Genomic DNA, 8,924 nt, shown 5'->3' on the forward strand with positions numbered 1-8,924 from the left:
CAGCTATGGGGGTGTCAGGAAAACTGTCGGAAATGATTACAATAACTCCGACTTGACGGTTTAGATGATCAAACAAAGGTGTAGTGTCAAAAACCGAAAGTATTTACGAATATTCGTCCTTTAAAATGAGCGTTAGAATGGGACGAGTATTACGGCGTGTGGACGAGCTGCCGCTCGAGGCGCCTGCCGGCTGCCGGGTAGGCCGACCCGCCCAACACGCGCGCGCCACGGGCCGGCCTAGCCGACAGCCGGCAGGCGCCTCGAGCCGGGGGGACCGTAAACGGCGACAGGACGACGACGACGACGAGGATGCCGATGAGCGCGGCGGGGTTTCACGTCCTCCTCCAAAAGAGCGCGTGTTACAGCGGAGCGATCAGTTATAGTCCCCCGGTATGCCTCTCCGCTGGAGCAGCGCCGCCGCGCACGCCGCGTGGTCGTAGTGGTCAGCGCGCTCGCGACCAGCGCTTGCTGCTTGCTGCCCCGTTTGCGCACGGGCATCGCGCCACCGCGGACTGTTACGTCCGCGAGATTTATGCCGACAGCGCGGAAATCTGGAGTTCATTCAGTGAAAGGCTTGTCGCAGAGCGGCCGGCCGGCCGGCCCGGCCCACTGGCGCGGCCGCACTCCGCACTGGCCCCTCCAGGAGCCGCCGTCAGGACAGCATTTCCGTTTTAAACCATTACGTGGTCCGCACCGAGCGGCTAAGCTCAGCGCTCCGGCAGCGTCAAATGAGGAGGGACTCCTTCAAATGCGCAAGTCGCGCTCACCAATGCTGGAAAAAGATATACACTTTAAAAAAAAAAAAAAACTTTGAAAATAGTAAACAGACTTTATAGCACCACATTGGATCATTGATGACCCTTTTCTCGCGTACGTTTTTTCTTTGGCTGTGAACAGTGAACAGACCTTAATAAAATAAGCCGAGCCCATAAACCACGTTACAAGTGCCATCTCACTTAGTGAGAATGAATAGGTGTAGAATACAAAATGCCCTATCGGCCACACGGGGGTTGTCTCGGTTGTCTCTGCCGGCCGGACGGCTGAAAATGAAGTGCTTCGTTTTCCTCGGTGCACCGCCAGTTCAGGAGGCCCGGCCAGCGACCAGGCTAACAAGCCGCTGGCTGCGCTGGGCCGCGCCGCACCGTCCGTCTACCCGATGACAACCAGAGCGGCCGCCGGACAACGCGTCAACGTCTCATCCCTCTGCGGCCGAATCAATTCTGCGTAGCGAAGCGAGCGCGGGGCAGCGGCTGATGAGCCGCTCGCATTTCCACGCGGCATTCCGAAAGGGGTTGGGCGTGTTTCAGCCATCGGAAACGGACACGGCGACAGTCCACGTTATACTCGTTTGTTGTTTTAACATTATTATTATATTTTCAGCTTTTGTTAGTTTTTGGAAGGATTGCCTCTCCTCCTCCTCCCCTTGCCGCGACCGATACGTTACTCGGACTGAACAAGCATTACGAAGAAGCGCGGTAGCTGCTTGCCACCTGGCGGCCAGTTTAACGCGGCGGCCAACGGTATTTCGAACCATTAGGGATGAGGCAGGCGGTTCGCACCGCAAAGGAGGGCCGGGCAGGGCCCGGGAGGCCCATGGGGCTCATCTGGGCGGGCGGACACACCTGGATGGCGGTACGCGTGAACGCGTGCCGCAACGCGCGCCGGAGGGAAGAGCAGCGCGTGCTCGACAAAAAGGATCGCCAACAAAATCCCATAGGTAACTACCATTGCTACACTACGAAATGTTTTTTCGGTTGATGAAACTTTACTGTGAAATGTGTTGTGGAATTGCGATTTGAAATTGTAAATTTGCAAAAATCTAAAAGCGTCTAAAAGCGCTACTCATCGACTTGGTTTTCTGCAACGAGCAGTAATGAATGGGATGTCGTAAATGTATGATGCCAACTTTAAAAAAACTGTTATTACAAAATATGAAAATTCGCAAAGAAGATATTTCTTACGGTACCGTGTATAGCTAAAGATGAGAAAAATATGCAGACAAAATATTCATAAAAAACACTACTTTACAGGAGCCCCCCACGCCACGCCGCTGCCGTTTGGTATCGGCGGGGCCATCTCTTTACTTTGGTGCAGTGACGCACGGCAGTGGATGGTACACCATCAGTCGGCATTTAATTTCGCAGCAAGCAAGAGCCACCAGGAGCTGCAGTCGGTGGCGGGCGTGTCGCATTCCTTTTACGCGCCGTGTAAAGTCGTGGCCTTTAGTGACCGGCGGCCAGCGCCGGCGGCGGCCCCCCCTTGCACTCTGCCCGCGGGCCATACGCGGGCCCCGGCGGCGCCGTGCACACGCCGCGCGCACCGCTCCCGGGGGCACCGTTGGGCTCGCCGTTGGCTCGCGGGGTATACGACCAGGGCCGTCCGTATCGCCTTGGTGGGTATCGTTCAGGCGCAGGGGAGCCCACACCTCCAGGGGCAGGCAGCAGAACAGGCTAGCAGTACTCCGCGCATCCCCACCGCACACGGCACAACGGCACACATAAATTTCATTTCCAAACCGTCCGTATGCATGTGCCGTATGTGGGTCGCGCACACACACACACACGCGCACTCACACATGCGCGCGCCGCGACGTTCATGCCAAGTCCAAGTTTGGATATCATTTTTTGTATGCATAAAGTAATAAAGTTTTGGGCGAGGTTTTGGGGCAATTTTTTTCAACAGATTTCAACTTGTGAACGACGCTTCGCTGTAAATGGAGAAGGATTTAAGGTGTGATATGCTATAAACAAATATTTTTCTATATTTTTAGATTTATTATATTATAAGGACGCAGAAAATTTCTAGATAATAAGAAGGACGCTTTCAAACTCATACTTAAATTACTCGCCACTTCCGCGAATATTTTCATTTAGATCTAATCAGCTCATCTCAATACATCCGGCTTCCAGCATGTTGACAGATATCCGTAAGCTACGGTAAGGTGTGAAAATGCCAAACATTCACAAGATTATTGTAATGTGCACATGTTCGCACGCTCCCTCGCGGCCCTCACCTCACACCCGCCGATAGGCGCGCAAACTGAAAGCGAACGCCGTCGGTCGTGATTCCGAGTAAACTATTTAATTTAACTCTGCTGCAGGCGTCGCCGCCGCGCCGCTGGTCCCCGCGGGGCTAATTCGTGCCGTTCGTCCGGCCGGCCGGCTACCCGCGCCGGGGAGAAGAGCAGGAGGTTCCATGGGAGCCGCACCGATACCCGGGGAAGCGGCAGCAGCGGCGGCAGCAGCGGCGGCAGCAGCAGCACAGTGCATGCTTCAGATAAAGTCCCTTCCTGACTTTCGCGGCCCACTTAGGCCCGCCCTCGAGCCGCCCGCTGCAGCTGCAGCAGCGCGCCAAGCGTGCCATTGGCTCTGTCGTCGGCTCCCCATTGCAGCCCCCTGCCCCCCGCCACCCCTCCGCCGCGCCGCCACCTCCGGATACCTCGGGGACCCCATTGGGTGCACCTGCATGTTCCTCCGCGACCTTTGAGTGCAAGTGTGTGCAAGCCGGCGCAAGCAGCAAGGTCCAGTGTCACAGTCAAGGGAGAAAGCTCTACACGCGGAAAAGCCAGTTCTCGGACAAATAAATAACATTTTTATTTCTGTTGGTATAAAGCAGTGCTATTGATGTCAGAAATAACATATTTTTTGAAACTTTCTTTCCTTCCTTAATTTTTGTATTTCTTTCTTTCTTTCTTTCTTTCTTTCTTTCTTTCTTTCTTTCTTTCTTTCTTTCTTTCTTTCTTTCTTTCTTTCTTTCTTTCACACAGCACACGTATTATTCTCTCTCGCTATGCTTCCTCCGGTATGTGTGCGGTCAGCAGCAAGAGGACAATGTACGTGACCTCATCATCTCGCTGCTCATCGCCCCCCAAAGAGCTCTCTCGTGCGCGCCAAAATTGGTAAATTGTCGAATCACCGCCCAGCGAGTGAGCGGGCGGTGCTGGATCGGACGGGGTGCGGGGAACGGGTCAGCTTGGCCCGGAACTGCCCACCACCACCATACCAGGGACCGACCCAGGGGGTCAAGCGCTGGGGTCACCGGGAGAGTGCGACAGAGTAAACAGACATCATCTCCACTCCCCCTTCGGCCCACCAGTCGGCCCCGCGGCCACGCACTCGCGGGCTTTAATAACAAACTGCACATGATGAGCAGGAGGAGGTGGTAACGGGAGAATAATCGCCCAGGTGGTCCCTTCCATTGACGGGTACTAATCGACGAAAGTGTTGTCGTCCAAAGTCTCCATTTGCTGCTCTCCGCGGACCTTTCGCATTACGAAAACATTACCGGCGTTTGTCCGCCGGGTGGCCACTGGCCACCCACAGCGCTACTGAAGCCGTTTGCTAGCATACTTGAGGAGTATTCTGTATCACCACTGTAAACGCCGTAGTCACCTAAGTTGCCAAAATTTTGGCACTTCTTTTGATTGCCGAATATTGGCCCCCTTTTGGCCGATATTGCCAAAATTGAAAATCCTTCTCAAAGAAGGCCAACTTTTGGCCGTTTCCATGGCCAAATTTTTGCAAGCAAGGAGGCCAACAATAGGCAGTCTAAAAGACGCCAAAATTTTGGCAACCTAAAAGGAGTGCCAAAACGTAGGCGATCACGGCGTTAAGAGTGACCTACAGTTTTCGACTGAGAAAAACCTTCTGTGTACGAGATGTCACTGAAGTCGTGCCTGTATGCGCACCGATAATGAACGATTCGCGAACCGACGTGGCCTCGTACTTTAGCGGAGAACCGCTGAGAACCGACGTCGGAGAGAAAAGACGCCGCGCCGCTTCGATCGATATCCCTATTTGCGCATGACCGCGGATACCGTTTCTATGGTCGAGCAGGAGGAGGATGGACTGACACGAAGTCGTTCCCGGACTCACGGGCCCCGCACATACTGGTTTGGGACAGGGCCCGCTATCGAAAATTGTACAAGAGGAGGAAGATGCAAGAAGTAACTCATCTCGTTGGGGCGGTGCGGCACGACCCGCCGGAAAACATTCTCATCAGCACCTCATCCCATAGGAGTGGAAGGAAGAGAGAGAGGGGGGGGGGAGGGGCGATCAACATCACAAGTAGTGGTCCACGACCGCGCAGGTGTGAGGGCGCTGGAAGTGCTACGCGCGTGTGGGGCCGAGGTGAGAGGAGGGGGGGGGGGGCTGCACATAGTTAGACCCGTGCTGCTGTGCAGTCAGTCGATCGCAAGATTAACGAAAACTTCTACGAGAAATGGTGGAAGCTAAGCTCACGATTCCAAGTCGAATAAATGACCAACTCGCCTGTGCACGGATTTACACACCCATACCATAAAGAAAAGACAAACTCGTTTTCTCTTGTTACTTTTAATCGTCCGGGAATTAAATTTTGGCCAATTTCGGAAAGCGAGGGGCCACCGCCTAGCCTTAACAACAAGTCTCATTGCGAGTTCTCTGATGCTGCAGCAGCCTCCCCCCAAAAACGTAGTAAAACATAAAGAGGAGGCTGTCGTCCGCTGCATAAGCAATAGAGCTGCGCGCTCCGAGATCTTTATGCGAGAGGCGACTCGCCCTGACAAGACAAGAGGGAGAAACTAGGGTCGCGCCGGGGCCGCGTCCGCGCATGCATTTGACTACACTCGTGCAGGGGCGCGCGTGCGCGGAGGAGGCTGTGCTGGACCCAAAGACTTGGACCCGCTTGGACCGCACCGCGGGGCCGGGCGGCGGGGGACTTCCCTCTGGAGTGGACGTGTTTTACGCGCATTCCAAGAGAAAAGACAACTGTACACTAACACTAAATTGACTGTCTTCCACTTTGTTTCTTTTTGGCGACATAGTTGTAAAAGTATAATAAAACTGATCATCTTTTGTTTGATTTTTAAAACAAGAAAATTTGTAACTCGGTAATAAAGAAAAACAAAATGAATGAGTAATGGCTGAATGTTTCTAATGTATAAACCCCGCCAGCCTGCACGATGCAAAGTTGCCTCTGGGTCAAGAAATTAATTTGCGCGAAATGTGCGAGAAAAAATAGGATGGTATAAATGTACGGAAGGAAGCCCCCTGTGTGGGGCGATTTGTAACGCCGAGGACCGCTTGACAGGGTTAAGCCTCCCTCTCGTGGCCGGCCGCCGGGCTGACCGCCAGGCCGACCTCGGGCTGACCGCATGGGAGTCTGCACGGGTCAGCAGGCCCACAGGCCCATACAGGTGGCAGGTGGCCCTGCACCTATTAATAACGTCCGTTACCTGTGACCGGTATCGGACGCCGCCGCAGGTCGCCACTCACCGGACAGGACACCCAACAGGTCGGCGGCTCTCGGAGGGAGGGGGAATTCTCTTAGGAGAAGGGAAGTACCACTGCGGAGTAAAACAAACTAACAGGATAACAGAGGGCGCTTCTCCGGGCATCCGCCGCACGGGCGCGCGGCCGCGGCCGGCAGTCGAATATTTCACGGACGTGACTAATTCCTTGCAGGAATCTGAAACGTGACGGGGAGGGTGGCGGCGCGGGGCGCGGCGATGGGCGCCGGGGGAGGGGGGCCGCGGCGGGGACCCGACCGGTGCGGTCAGCCGCCCCGGAAACACGTTCTAAACGTGGAAACCTTAGTTCGGGTTAATATATCACACAATTAATCAATGGCAGCCAGTGTGTGAGGCTTTTAGGCGGAGGAAAAATTGGGAGAAGGGAAGAAAGAAGGACTGGGCACAAAATTAAGCGTTCCAGCAAGGATATTTTATTAAAAACTGTACGACGCAGTGTGTGTTTGCACCGTCGTCGCGTCGGGCCCCCGATCTGTCAGATTACCGGCGTTTCATTTCGGTCAGCCGACGATGATTTACATAACTCAGCTCCGCGTGGACAACTATAGTGATGACCCAGAATTCCAGCTTTCGAGGGGGAAACCGCATAGCATCGTCGCCCACTACAGGCCGGAACGAAAACTGATTTGTAAATCCCGGAGCAAACTGAGCGCGATCCGCGTTCGCCAAACGTGACCGACGAAAGGGAAGCGAAACTGTCGAGTGCCAAACTGTAGGACAAGAAAAAGCTACAACGTAATCATTCATTAGTAGGGTCTTCTGGGGACGCGCCGGTGAACTGCAACATAATATTATAGCCCCTCGAATGAAAACTCCTCTGCCGTGCTCCACACCACAGTACATGCACGAATGGCAACTGGCACACATAAATGGAGGCGCCGTTAAAAAATAACCACCTTATACAGTAAGACATACGCGCCCTTACGACGGCCCCGTCCCCACACATACAATGTCGCTCTAGCACACCACGCGACGCTACCTCTCGGCTGCTGGCTGATGCATTGAATGGCGACGGCTGCGGGTGTCGCGCCACTCGAGGCACGCCGCCGCCACCGAATAATGGGCGCCTGTTGTGCTGTAAGCGCCTCGACGACATTGTATTGAGAGTGTGCGTCCAGCCAGGCCTGCGAGCCCATCCCATGGCGGCCCAGCCAAGCGGCCCATGGCCTGTCCGTTCGGGCCGACATCACAACCCATCAGGTTCCGCGTGGGGCTGGATGGGGTGGGGAGCGGACGCGGGCACCCTACCTCCTCCTACCGCCCCTCTTCTCCGTGCTGCTGCTGTAGCGGCAACCTTATGCATAATGCATCGCTAATAGAGACGGTCTATTCCAGGCTTCCCGCACACAAATTAAATGCCTGCTGCACTTACCTTTCCCTCCGTGCCGATCATGCCGATCGTGTCGCCCCCCGCCGCACAGTTCCCAAAGGACTTCTGCGTGTGTGTGTTCCGCGACGACCTATGGGGGGCGCACACCGGCAGACACACGCACTCTTTCTTTCGGATCGGATCGGCGACGAGAAGCAGGGTAATGTGAAGCAGGCCGCGCGGCTCGTCGTCGTCGGTGACCCAGCCGCGCGGGCGCGCGAGACACGGGCCGCGAAAGGGACATGCGCGGTAAACAACCATTTTCCGCGACGCGACGCCCGCGCTGTCCACCGCGCGTCCACCTGCGAGGCCTGTCCCGCCCGTCCCGTGCACCGCGGTCCTTATTCGGCCGACGCGGCGGCGACTCCGTATAGTCGTCCTCCTCCGAATATTAAAAGCACCACGTGCTCAAGTGCGCCGCCACGGACGCGCCAAGCCACGCCAAATTTCTCCTCCTCTTGCGGGGCCTGAAGCGCCGCCGCCGCCGCCGCACCGGTGGATGAAATATTAACGTATGCGCGACCCGGCTCGGCTCGACTGGACCAGGTGTGTGACCGGCCTAGCCACTGGCCGGATGGATGACCAGTCCGTGACCCCGCCCCGCCCGCCCCGTCGGCAAAGACGCGGCGCTGCGACCGGGTACGGCCGGTACGGCGCAGAGGCTGGCTATCCGCGTACCCCTTCCTTGAATGGCCGTCCCGGGCCGTCCCACACACTCGCACATTCCTCGGGGTACACGGCGGCGGGGCGGGCTGCGGGGTGCGCGGCTGCGCTATCACTTGGCCGAGTCGTCCTGCTTCCCGCTGACCCCGCAGGGCACGTAGTACTCGCAGGGGCCTCAACAACGAGGTCGCCGCAGCAAAGGCTCGGACACCGCAGTCGGGGTCGGAATGACTTTGCGCCTTCATCACAACTGAGAAGTGCTGTGACATCCCCTCTGGCGATACGAGGAACGGTCCCGTAATCACAATGAACCCCTCATACGTGGCTCACAAATAGCGACCCCGGTCCGAAATCTGCGTGGCCTGGACCTGAACCACCTCGGTTCGCTGTTCGCTGGGTGGCGCAGCCGCAGGGGCGGAGAGAGGCTGTGGGTGCTGTGGGTCATCAGGCAGCAAGGCGGCCAGGTAGGTATAACGTTATGGGGCGCGGCTTTGGCTATCGGTCAAGGAAGACGACACGGCGAGAGCCATCAGAGGTGGTCAGTCCCCGTCCGACAAGGAATTAGTAAAGTTACTTTAGAGAGCCCACCAGTGCAACATCCGA

At 56.1% G+C, this 8,924-nt stretch overlaps 1 protein-coding gene across 1 annotated transcript in view; it reads right to left on the reverse strand.

The window, feature by feature from the left end:
• LOC113210556 (AP-2 complex subunit sigma) overlaps positions 1 to 8,924 on the reverse strand; it is a gene marked incomplete in the record, with an annotated part of 13,193 nt that overhangs the window by 1,525 nt on the left and 2,744 nt on the right.

The sequence above is a fragment of the Frankliniella occidentalis genome, unplaced genomic scaffold (assembly GCF_000697945.3).
Source record: "Frankliniella occidentalis isolate FOCC.00 unplaced genomic scaffold, Focc_3.1 Scaffold341, whole genome shotgun sequence".
NCBI classification, from domain to species: domain Eukaryota; kingdom Metazoa; phylum Arthropoda; class Insecta; order Thysanoptera; family Thripidae; genus Frankliniella; species Frankliniella occidentalis.